This window comes from Dipodomys merriami, unplaced genomic scaffold (assembly GCF_024711535.1).
Source record: "Dipodomys merriami isolate MVZ:Mamm:240054 unplaced genomic scaffold, mDipMer1.0.p SCAF_285, whole genome shotgun sequence".
Taxonomy (NCBI): Eukaryota; Metazoa; Chordata; class Mammalia; order Rodentia; family Heteromyidae; genus Dipodomys; species Dipodomys merriami.
Genome location: NW_027204326.1, coordinates 140,120 through 152,525, shown reverse-complemented (window position 1 = coordinate 152,525; position 12,406 = coordinate 140,120). Strand labels below are relative to the sequence as shown.

At 53.4% G+C, this 12,406-nt stretch overlaps 1 protein-coding gene across 2 annotated transcripts in view; it reads right to left on the bottom strand.

Moving 5' to 3' along the window:
* LOC138838610 (E3 ubiquitin-protein ligase RNF144A) overlaps window positions 1-4,383 on the bottom strand; it is a 109,593-nt gene extending 105,210 nt beyond the window's left edge. For both annotated transcript variants that reach the window (XM_070038002.1, XM_070038001.1), the window contains exon 1: window positions 4,306-4,383. The gene's annotated coding sequence lies outside the window, so the exon portion shown is untranslated. The remainder of the gene's footprint in view (window positions 1-4,305) is intronic.
* Window positions 4,384-12,406: the final 8,023 nt, after the last annotated feature.

Below are 12,406 nucleotides of genomic sequence, written 5' to 3'. Positions count from 1 at the left end.
GGTAGAGCGTGTAGTTGAGTAGAGAAAATAAGAGTTAAACAAATCACTAAAATTAGACTAGATCAATGCAGTTATAGGTTCTAAGAAAAGTCGCTATGGAAGTACCTGGGGGAGAAGCAAACCTGCCAGCTGGGAGCAGACCAAGCCCCCTATCAAGCAGCCTGCACTTCTGCAGTCCCGCCCCACCTCCGCTCAGACCCGGACTTCCATCTCTCCAAGGCCAGTCCTGGAAGAGATCTCAGGAGCCACCCCTCGGCTATGAGAAAAGGGGGGGTCTCTGTGGTGGGCCTTCCTGGTGATGGGATCCCCGGGAATCTGACCGAGCAGGGCGACAGCCAGGTCCACACTGTTGGTGATCAGCCCTGGGAAGCCAGGACGGGTCCAAGGGCTAGGATTCCAGGCTGCTCCACCCAGGGCCATCCAGGAGCCTGGAGCATTGGGTATTGGTAGTGTGTGAGCAGGGAGTGACCATGAGTGCTGAGATACTCCTGGGGGCCAACCCAAAGCATCCCAAGACAGTTCAAAAATATCTGCGAGGACAACGTTTTAAAATCTACATAGGTCAGAGAAAGTTTGAGGTAAGAGGGAAAAAAGAGAGGCTGACTATGCCAAACTCTGCCCAGGGGGCAGGAAGCAACCCCCAGCCCCGCAGAGGCTGTCTCTACCAGCAGACAGAGGCGTCTCTAACAAACAGCAGGCTCCCACCCTGCCCTGGGGGAGGTCCTGCTGGGGAAGGGGTAGGGTCAGCCAGGTAGGAATCTGAGGATCCAGTATGGAATGTGAATTATCTATTGACACTGCAGTAAGGCAGGAACAGCGGGTGAGGAGGGAGGAGTAGGCCACAGGGCATGGGCTGGGGGCTGGGTCATAGGTGTGCACCTCAAGATGTGCTAGCCAAGGTCAACTGTCTGCCCAGGCAGAGCAGCCAGCATCAAGCCTGTCCTGGTCCAGCGGGTTGCTAGAAAACTCCTCCTTGGAAGCCTGAAAGGCTCTCCCCAGAGCAAGGTGCTAGAGAGGTACGTGTATGACTAGGTGAGACACAGAACAGTGGGTGATCATCATCTAACAGGGAGATTGTGCTGTCATCCTCCACTTTCAGAATCTGAGCTCCTCCCTTTTTGCAGTAGAGCAGTTGGCTCCCGGAGGAGACCCATGCTGGGCCCAAGGCAGCCTTGAGACTTTACAAATCCCCCCTCCCCAGCCTTCTCAAGCCACTGAACCAGACAACCATGTTCCTGGACTGAGGAGGACAGTGACTGCTGCCGTCCCTCCCTGGACCCTCGCCCCTACCCAGCAGAACTGGAGGTGGGAGAGGGAAATGGAGGAAACACCAGGAAAGAGGCTTCAAAGGAAACAAGACCAATGCAAGTGCACTGCCAGGATGCCACAGATGAAAGAAACAGGCTTCAAAAGGAACCTCAGGTGGAAGGGCTGAGAGACAAAGGCCACGTTCTCCACCACACAAAGGTCAAACCGCTAAGTTCACAGCTGGCTGCGGCCCTGATTTTGACCTTGAGCCTCTAATTAATTTGCCCGGTGAACTTGGATTCCAGTGGGCCTCCAGGCCTTTGGTGTCAAAGCCAGGCGTCACCAGGCACCTCCGACAACTTGTCTGCTTGCTCTAGACCCCTGTCTCCCCCAGCCAGGCGGGGGTAGAAACACACAGCCAGACCACAACTGAGACAGAAATCTACACAAAGTACGGATGGCCGATGCCAGCCTGGCATGCGCCCGGTGCTTAGTGAATATTAACTACTGTCTCCTCCCATGCAGGGTCAAGCACAGGAGATGACCAAAGCCTGGCTGACGTACAATATCAGGCCATCAGGAAGTGACTTTTGTCTGCCACAGCCTTCGCCCTGCACACTCACTCCCCAGAGAAGCTGGCAGGATCGCCAGGAGGCAACTTCCAACTCAGGCATTATTAGTTTCATAGGAAGAAGATGGAAGGAGACGGAGGCTCTTCTGTCCCAGACTCATTTCTCAACAAATAACCTTGGAGAACAGCTGCCCTTCTGAGAGTTAAAATATTATCTGTTCCCCCTTAAAAAACAAAAAAGGTTGTATGTGGTGGGTTGTCTGGAAAACGCTGCTGAAGCAGGGCATTCTTCCATTCTTCATGATGAAAATGAGATGTCAAGTTGACATCTCAGAGCCATCGTGGGAGAACCAGGGCTGTCCAGGAAGGTGGAGACATGGGTTCCTGGACTTACGGTCAGGCATCGAGGGTGTGGGGGGAGGTGTGAAGATGCTAATACCCGGCGTTATGTGAACAGTGGCTTCCATTACCTTCTCCATCTAATTAAGGAAAGGTATCTATAGTCAGCAATGCAGAAACAAAGGAGAGAGGAGGCTGGGCCTCGTTCACTTCACAGGACTTTGCCAGACTTGAAGGAAGCAAAGCCAGGCACCTGACTTTAGTTCTTTGATCTTGAAAGCTAGAAAGGACCCCTGAGCAGTGATGTCCAATGTCCTAGGAAGATGCCTTCCCCACAGACTTCGGACAGCCTCTGATAGTCCTGACTCCAAGAAGATGGAGTCCTTGCTTGGGCAAATGCCCTGGCATATGTCTCCACAGCCAGGGTGCAGACCAGTATTCCATCTCATTCCCAAGAGGGAAGAGAAATTTGAACAAAAGAAGGCAGCAAGACCAAATAGGAGAGTGTCCCAGTGGAAAAATCAGCATTCTCTGGGTCAGACGGTGTGGTTGGTTGGTAGATTCCAGTTCTGCCAGAATCTTGTGGTCCCAGGCTGAGCAAGAATTCTCCCGCAGCACCAGCAGCCTCAGGTAAAGTGTGTGAAGTCCGTTCAAAGTCCCCGACCCTACACGAGGGCCCGGGAACCTTCTGGAAATTGGCTTTACCATCCAGCATCCTGAAGGTGCTGAATGTATTTATAAAATTCACAAACCTGGCAGGACTCCAGGTTTCCAGAACACCAGCGGGTTGCACAGCCTGAGGGAGCCCAACTCTCGGGTACTTCGGTTCCCCCTCCTTAGTGTCCCTTGGCCAGGCCCGGGGAGGCTCACATTGGAATCTGGGCATCATCAGAAAAAACACCAACTCCCAAACTCCAGTCTCAGCATGGAGATGCCCCACCCTGTAGGAAATGGGATCTGTGCACCCATGGTCCCAGTGCCACCAGATCCTCAGTCACCTATGTCTGCTGCAAGTGACATCCTGGGGGGGATGGGGGGAGGACCCTAACTCTAAATCCCCTCCCCTTCCCCCTCACCATCGCTCAGGGCTCTTCAGTGGCTCCCACTCCACCAGGTCAACCCCACCAGGCCAAGCCCAGAGTTTTGGTCTGAAGCTCGTTTGTACCCCCCAGATGATTCCTCCCTCCCCCTCCCCAACCTCTTTCTCTTTCCTGAAGTAGACACAACTTTGGTCTCCTTCAAAGACATTGGGCCAACCCCACCCCGGGAAGGTCCAGGCACAACCTTGCCACACCTCCCCGATCCCCGGGGCTGGGGTCTGCACCCAGGCCCCCTCTCGCTCAGCCCCTCGCGTCTCGGCGCTCCGGCCTCCTTCCCTTCTGCCTGGCATCCTGATAGGCGACTATATACCGGCTGGCTACACTGGCCAGGCCGGTCCCTCGGGCCTGCCCTGCAGCTCTGGGCCCCCGCCTTCCCCGGAACGCCGCGTGCACGCAAGCGGGGCCTCCGGACCCCCCGGACTGTGTCCACGCCCGCGGCCCGACCCGCGACCTCGCGCGGCGCTGCTCGCGGGGCACTGATCCGGGCACGGTCTCCGCACACAGCACCGGAGACACCGCAAACTTTCGGAGCACCGTCCCGAGACCCGGCCGGGAGGACGGTTAGAGGGCGCAGATCCCGCTCCCCACAGCCCTGAGGCCCGACCCGCGGGGTGCACGGGCCCGGGCGGCGGAGACCCCGCGGTGCCGCCCCGGCGGGCCGGAGGGCGGGGCGCCCGCCCCGGAGCGGAGGCGGGCGGCGAGGGGCGCTGCCCCCCCCGGCCTCGGGCGGCCCCCGAGCGTTCCCGCCCTGCCCACCACCCAGGCCGGGCCCCGGGCCTGCGGGCGCCCCCGGGAGGGGCGATGCGGGCGGGGAGGGCCGGGCGCAGCGCCGCAGCCCCGCGTCCCGAGGAGCCGCGCGGCGGGCGGGCTCGGCGGGTTCCGGGCGGGCGCTCACCGCGGAGCGGGCGCCGGGGGGGGGGGGGGGACGGAGCCCGCGCGGTCCCCGGAGCCCCGCGGGGCCCCCCGAGGCCGAGCCCGCCGAGCCCCCGGCCGCCCCGCGCGCGCGGCTCCGGCGATGCCGACACAAAGAGGGCGCGCGTCACCTACCTGGCCGCGCGGTCCCGGCGCGCAGCTCCGACGGCTCCGCCTGGCGCCGCCCGCCGTGCCGCCGTGCCCGCCCGCCCGCCCGGCAGCGCCCTTTATTCCTCCCCTGCCCACCCTCCGCCGAGCGGGGACGCGGGCGCGCCCCGAGCCGAGCGCGGGCTCGCGGGGGGCCGGCCGCCTCCCCTGCTCGCCGGCGCCCCCTGCCGCCCCCGGCGCGCACCGCGAGGCCCGCGCGGCCCCAGGGCGCGCCTGGTGGCGGAGCGGGGGAGGGAGGCCGGGGAGCGGGGCTTGCAGGCCTAAGAAGGGTCAATGGCATGGGAGACCCCAAGCCTCCTCCCCCGCACCCCGGCTGCGGACGGACGAAGGCGCGCGAGGGAGGCCTCCTGACCGACCAGAGCCTGGGGCCAGGAAAGAAGTGTCCCCCAAACCAGGTGCCAGGAAAGGGCGGAGAGCAGGGCTGCGGGGCGCAGGAGCTGAGCGAGCCGGGCGCTGTCCCGCGAGGTGACCTCGGAGCTCCGGGCTCGGGGTCAGCCCGGTCCGTCTGTCCGCGGGCCGTGCCCCGCGCGGCGGCCCGCACCGCCACGCCTTCCTCTTCTGTAGGGTGCTTATGGCCACGACCTCTGGTGAACCTCAAGGTTCATGTCTGCATCAGACGTGCTCAGAGGAAGGGACACGGTGTTCAGAGGAAGGGCTGCCCCGGTGTTCAGGTTCTCCATCCTCCAGAGTTATGGGGAGGGGGGATCCACGTTGGTCTCCTCCTCCACCCTCCACGTCCCCCCCCACCACAGACACAGAGCCCCTGGGGTGGAGCTTCTACAAACCCACCCAACCATAATTCTTCCATTTTCTCAGGCGGACCACGCAGGTGACATGTAGTAAAGGGTTTCACACGGTAAATAACATCACTGATAAACTAAGTTCTCCACGGTCCCCTTACTCTGTGGGTGAGCTCATTTCTCCAGTGAATTAAACCACAACCATTTTACCCACCTTGGGGTTCTTTCCAAATTGCTCTTTGTCTTCTACATGGGTATGTTTACTACAAAAAAAAAAAAGAAAGAGAAAGAGGCTGATCTCTATTGAAGTTATTCTGCTAAATGTACCTTCTCTTCAAATACGCATGAGCACTTGCCTTCTGGGGCTTTGGTTTTAAATTCTTTGTGGAGACATGGTCAGTTATTCCCAACGTGAAGAACCTGAAGAGTGGAGTTTTCTTACTCTGGTCTCTCAGTAAAAGATGGAGACAGGTCTGTCCGAGGGCCTCGTTGAGGTACAGGCATGCACACCGCCTTGGCCTGCAGGACACCAGTTAGAGTCGTGAGTAAGCCAACCAGGAAGGCCTGGGAAATGGGACTGAAATCACTCCACACGGTATTCCCAGATGAAGAGGGCTGCGCTGACACAGCTTCATTATGAAACCAGGAAGTAGAAATAAAGTTGGAGAGACTGTGGAGGTGTATCTGGGGTGAGGAGCAAAACCAACTGTCATCTGACTGGAGAGACACAGAGAGAAGACCCCTACATTAGCTTATAAAGCACAATTCCCAGCAGGTCACGAAGTGCACCTCGGGTATAACTTTCTTTCTGAGGCCTTCCAAATCTACCATCCTTTTCCCCCGTCTCTGAACACACACGGTGTCTGGTTTGTTTCTATGTGGGTATGGCCCTCCTTCTGAGGAAATGCATAATTGGAAACATGTAGGAGACCAAGATCCCAATTCAACAGCGTGGAGGGAAGGAGGCTGGACCCTGCCTGCCACTCTGGGTGCTTTGGCATTTTCTGTCTGATCTGAAGAGTCTATAGAAGAGTGATGGGCCCATTCCTGCATGGGCTTCCCCCATAGGCCCGAGCTTAGGAAGTGCTCTGCTGCGAGAAGACGTGGCCCCTCTGGGACCAGGTGCTCTCCAGCAATAAGCAGCAAGCTGTCCGCTCTCTCAGGGTCGTTTCGCCCATCAGGTTGGTCTTTACTTCTGCCCCCAGGTGGTCATGCTGGCCCTTTTACAAGACATCCATTGCTCATGTTGGTGCCAATGGCAGCCTGGCTCACTACCCCTCACTGAACATGTGTTTTTGAGACTACTTACAACGGCAGTACATAGTAGGGAGAAAGCCAGCCAGAGAAGTGGTATTGATGCAAATGGTTCAGAGGCCGGAGAACTGGAAATCCATTCTGAAGATTTTCTTACAGACAAAAAAAAAAAAAAAAAGGAAGTTCAAGATTCACCTTTGTGGCTTAAAGGAACAAAATAGACAATGGAGTTTGTGTGAATGTATGTTCACACATTCTGTAAGCCCAGAAAATTTGCGTTCTGTTTTCTTTAAAATTTTTTTAACTTAAATACAATTTCCCACTTCTAGAGAGTGGTAGGAAATATAAAAATATCCGTCTTCATCCTGACCCTCTCCTTAGGGACACACCAGACTCCGGGGGATTTGTGGTCCTGGGGGTGCGGGATGTGACCTCTCACCCCTCATCTGCAGCTACTCACACGCTCACCCCAGAAGCCAGGCTGCCTCTGCAGGAAGCACACGCCGCGTTCCACGAGTGTGTGGCTCTGTGTCGCTTCCCCCACTCCCAGGGCTAAGCCAACCACTGGAGAAGAGTTCCACTCTTGGGTGCTTTATGAGAAACTTTCCCCCACTCTGCTCATCTCCCAACACTCGAACACACCCCTCCTCTCTCACCCCTGATGTCCCCGTCTCACCAGTGGTTGTAGCATCCGCATCCACATGAGCTGGGGCAGAGAAGTTGTAGTCCAACAGTGTCAAACACAACTTCAAGAAATAAAGTGGAAATGAAGAAGGCACTTCACCATTGCAGTCATATAAGGACACCAGCAGTGAATTGTGTGTGTCCTCTCTCTGTTTCCCCCCAAAAAGTTGTGTGGAAGATGTTAACCTCCAGTAACTCAGAATGTGGCCCGTTGGGATAAAGGCCCATTGCACATGGTACCGGTTCAGATGGAGTCACACTGGAGTAGGGTGGGCCTTGAAGCATCGTGACTACTCTCCTTACAGAGGAGGGAAATGTACACACACACACACATATATACGCGCGCACACACCCAAGGAGGAAGTCACATGAACGTGACATCAGGGGTGACGTGATGCTTCCTACATACCAAGAAACACCAAAGATCGTCAATGAATGGCTGGATGCCGAGGAGAGACTTGGGACAGATGCTCAGTGTCTCACAGGGACCAGTCTGCACCTGGATTGCAGACCTTGATTCCCCTGTGTTAGTTATGCTTGTCAACTTGACTGGGCTATCGGCTGCCCACATAGCTAGCCAAGCCTCGTTTCTAAGATGTATCACCCAACCCACCAAGGGCTCAAAGGGAACAGAAAGGTGGACCAGAAACGAATTTGCTCTCCGATGGGGAGCATTAGACTTCTTTTGCCCTCCCATGTCAGAACTCCTGGCTCTTAGGCTTCAGTTTCTAGAATTTACACCAGTTTGCACCCAGACTGCCCACCACACCTCCAGATTAACACTTGTGATCTCAAACTGAATTCCATCACCATTCTAAGGTCTCCAGGTTACAGGTGGCAGATCATGGGACTTGCTTATAATCACATGAGTCGATTGCAACATGTATATTAATATACATCTACACTCTCTGTTTCTCCTGGTGTCTGCAGGACATGAACACACCTCCACATCTGTGAGACAGTACATTTCTGCCATTACCCTAGCAAACTAAGATGGGCACCTGGAATGGATTAATGAGTGATTTCAATTGAGAGCCTACGAGTGACAATGAAAATCAAAGTGCCATCCCAAAGTGGGAAAATACAAGGTTCATATGTTAATGAGAAGATAATGCTGTTTTTCTTGTTATTCTTCCAGAAAATAGAAACATTTTCTTGTTTTGCTATTAAACAAACTTTGCTCTTTTCTACTCTCTATCATTCAAATACAAACATCATGGATTCTTAATAGGCATTTTGAATCAAAAAGAACCAGAGGGAAAGTTTTATAATTTCATACAAAATTACTCCAGATTGTGAAAAGTGACACTCATGTGATAACTCATCAGTAACTATCAGAGGCAGATGGTCTGGGCTTTATTACGGGATTAAATCTCAATAGGGGACCAGAAACTGAGAATATCACAAGTAACAGACCCAGCCCACAGAGACTCACAGCTTAGGAACACAGCCTGCTGAAGAGTCAGGCAACTCTCCAGGGGTTTGTGGGGTGCACAGGGAGCTGCACCTTGTCCCACTGCTCAGCAGTGTGGGAAGGGGCCACATCTCCTGGCCTGGAGAAGATTAAAAGCTGAACTTGGAAGTATGATTTCTCTTGAAATACATATATCAGTCTTATAGCCTTGTCGCATCAAAATGTGTGATCTCAAACCATTGTAAGCCAGAGACATCCATGCTTACCTTAGACCAGTTGTATAAGTAACTCAAGTCCTTCCACGCATCTCGGTCTTAGATGCCATTAGCTTCTTTTTGCCACCATGAGAGAATAGTTGACACAGACCACTTCAGTAAGCATTTATCTTGGCTCAGTTTCTGAGATTGCCCATGGCCACATAACTCCTTCACTTTGGGCCTGTGCTGGGGAAGGGGAGGAGGTGGGGAAGGCTGGGAACAACAGAGCTGCTCACCCATGGCAGCCAGGGAGCAGAGAGGAATGAAGGTCTAGGGACAAGGCCTGCTCTTTGAGGCACACCTACAGTGACAAACTTCCTCCAATTAGACCCTGCCCCCTACTTCCCACTAACTCACAACAATACCATTGACCCATGAGTCCATTCACGATTGGTCCCCTGATAAAATCAGAGCCTTCGTGATAGAATCACGTCCCAAATCCCAGCAGCTATCACCCAAGCCCCATCACCCAGAGCGGGAGAGTTTAGATCAAGCCCTCACAGACCTTCATTCGCTGCTGAGGACATATCTTGCTGGTGAGAACCTGAGTATCTCACCCTTAATCACACAGCGGGAAATCAAAATGATCTTCTACTCAATCCAGTAACTGCAAAGATTGAGCCAGCCTTTTCGCTCCTTGGCCTGTCTCTGACTTAGCTGTCTTGTGTGCCTAGCTCTTATCCTAAGTTTCTGGATTTCTCAAAAGTAGAAATGCTGACTCCCCTACTTTGATAGTTCCTGTGATGTCCAGCTCAGTTCTGGTTATACCAAGCCATTCTTGAAGTAGACTTTGGGTTCAAAAAGGTCCTGCTAGATGTCACCTAGTTAGGGAAGGCAAAGAACTAGGAAATAGCTCATTTCCCTACTATTCTCTCTACTCCCCTCACCCAGCCTGAACCTGTAGAAAAGTAGTATGTGTCTAATCTGTTCCCACCACAACTTGACAAAAATAAGATTTTTGTTTGATATTTCTCCAAACTTCTTGAATTTGTAGGAGATCAGATTCAGTTGTGAGGAAGACTCGAGGCTGTGTCACAGGCAAGGGAAGGTTGTATTTAACTGGAACTTTCTAAGAGTCATCAAGTCCTCCTCCTCACAGGACCTTCTAAATCTGACCTTGCTCAGATCGGACCTTACCATGTTCTATGTTATGTGTGACTGAACTCTGCTCCATCAGCTTCATATGCTGGAGCCTGGCCTCAATGTGGAGGGGTATTTGGTATTTGGTAGGTAATTGCAGTCTAATGATATCATAAGAGTGGAGCCCTAGTCTGAGAGGACTGTGAGGGCATAAGAAGAGGAAGTGTGTGTGTGTGTGTGTGTGTGTGTGTGTGTGTGTGTGTGTGTGTATGAGAGAGAGAGAGACAGAGACAGAGAGAAAGAGAGACAAACAGAGAAAGGCCAGCAGCTGGAAGGCAGGAAGAGAACACTAAACTCAATCAACACCTTGTCTACTCGAGAAACACATTCCTGTTGTTGAAGCCAACCATGTTGTGGTGTTTTCCTGGGGCAGCTAAGATGACTGATGCAAGTTAGTTCCCCTGGAGTAGACCTGAATGCCTGCCATCTGCTCCACCTGCTGCAGCAGGTCCCGTTGTCATACTTCAAGCAACCATGAGGTCATTGGCTACATAAACAGCACTGCCTTTACATGTGCACAGGCTTTTCTGACACCTCGAGAACAACTTCTTGGTGAGGAGGATTTTCTTTGAAAACACATTCTATCCTAGGCACTAAGAGAGAACTGGGAGAGGTCAGTCAGTCCATTTGGAATGTGAGGAGGGTGTCAGGGACACATGGGGGGCTGAGTGGAAAGCAGCTTTGGGGAAGCTCCCCAACCCCTGGAGGAATGAGGATGCAGTCCGCCGGTGCTTGGCACAGTTGTTTTCGGAACTGTGAGAACAAAGTAAGCACATCATGGGAGAAGCACATTGTATGGAAGCAAGAAGATAAAAGGTGGGAGTCCCAGTAACTCCCCCTGGCCACGCCCCCAGCGGCCCCACTTCCTTTCTGTAGACCCCGCCTCCTGAGGGTTCCATCCCCTCTCAATGTTCCCGTGGGATGGGTCCAAGCCTTGGATGCAATTCACAGCTGTATATAAACATGTCCCACAGATATGTGAATCCTCGCAGTCATAAAATCAATGTAGAGAACATATAAACCCAATACAACGGTGGTTTTCTAGTCAGCTGTGGTGTTGTTTTGGGGTTTTTTTGAATGCTATTGAATGTCTTCACATCTATTAGTGTGAACTGTTCAGGACTGGATGTTCTTATTAAAGTAAAAAAATGCTAATTGGCCCTGAAAACCTTCAGAAGGTTTTATGGAGGAAGAAAATGCTTGGGTATAGGCTCCATTTCAGTAAACCCCATGCATAACTGGAACAACATGAGCTAAATTAATAGTTACCTCTGGGTGATGCAGTGACAATGAGTTTTATTTTCCTCCTTTTGCTTCATCTACCTTTCAAACGTTCTTCAAGTGCGTATTTCCTAGAGTTATAAAAATTAAATGATATCTAAGTTTTTCTGATGTATCTAGCTCATCAGGTTGGCATCTGAGTTGGGTTGATTATACCCGTGAGGTTTCTCTGTGAGATTTGCTGTGACTTCATAGGACACATGTCTGTGGGGGCTTGAGCCGTGTCCCTGAAATGAGGTCACTGGAGCCTGACCACCAGGATAGCAGGCTCTGGCAGCCTCCATCTTGTCTTTGCATTCCTGAAGCTCTGTCCTCTTGGGGAGGACTAGGAGGCTTCTAGATAGACTTCAGGGGGACACACTTTCTCCCAAGGTGGACCTGTTGCCATCTGGAGTTCCCGTGCAGGAGGGAGCAGGCAGGAGACTATGATACATCTCAGGAGGGCCAAGTCCAAGACAGGAGGGCCAAGTCCAAGACCGGAGGGCCTGGGGACGGGGGTGGGGGGTGGGGGGGACATGGGGGCTGGGGCAAGAGGGAAGGCAGGCTGAGAAGATAACGCGCAGACAGTTCATATGCTGCTGGCTCACACGACCCAGCCATCCGCATTCACAGAGTGGACTGGACAGCTAAAATTCAGGGTACAGTGCTACCCACCCTTGGAAGGTCGTGTAACGCGCCACCGGCTGTCCCTCTGGCACCAGATCTGTCCGCGTGTCCTGCTTCCTCCCCCTCTCGGAGGCCTTGCTGGTTTTACACCACCATTTATGCCACCGTGTACACCACCTCACTGAGGCCCACAGGCCTTGGTGGGAACTTTCTGTCCCCAGCCCCCAGTTCCCGGCCCCTGGCTTGCGCTGCGCTGTCACTCTGGAGGGGGAGACAGGTTGTGAGGATCCACTGGCTGCTGCTGAGCTGACTATGATGTCTTGCACTTCTGCAGCGTGAGTCTGCTCATGGCGATGCCAGAGGCAGCTCCCTGGAGCTGTGCAGGGACTGGGTACTGGGGCTGGGAAGGGGGTTTAGTTTCATCCCCGCTGTTATTTCTTCCCAGGTCACAAAAGAACAGCAGCACCCCACCCTTGTGGCGGCTGGAAAGGCTTTGGAGCCTTTGACATCCGTGCAGGGGTTGGTCCTTTAAGATGATCAGATTTGGGGGTACAGGGTCTCCAAGTTGCTGGCTTCAGTTTTCATGGAGTATTTTCCTCAGTGGTTGTCTCCACATAGTATTTCTGCAGGGTGGGCTCATGAATAATTGATGACTTTGATGATTTCTAATGCCTAGTTGCCTTTAGTGGTCA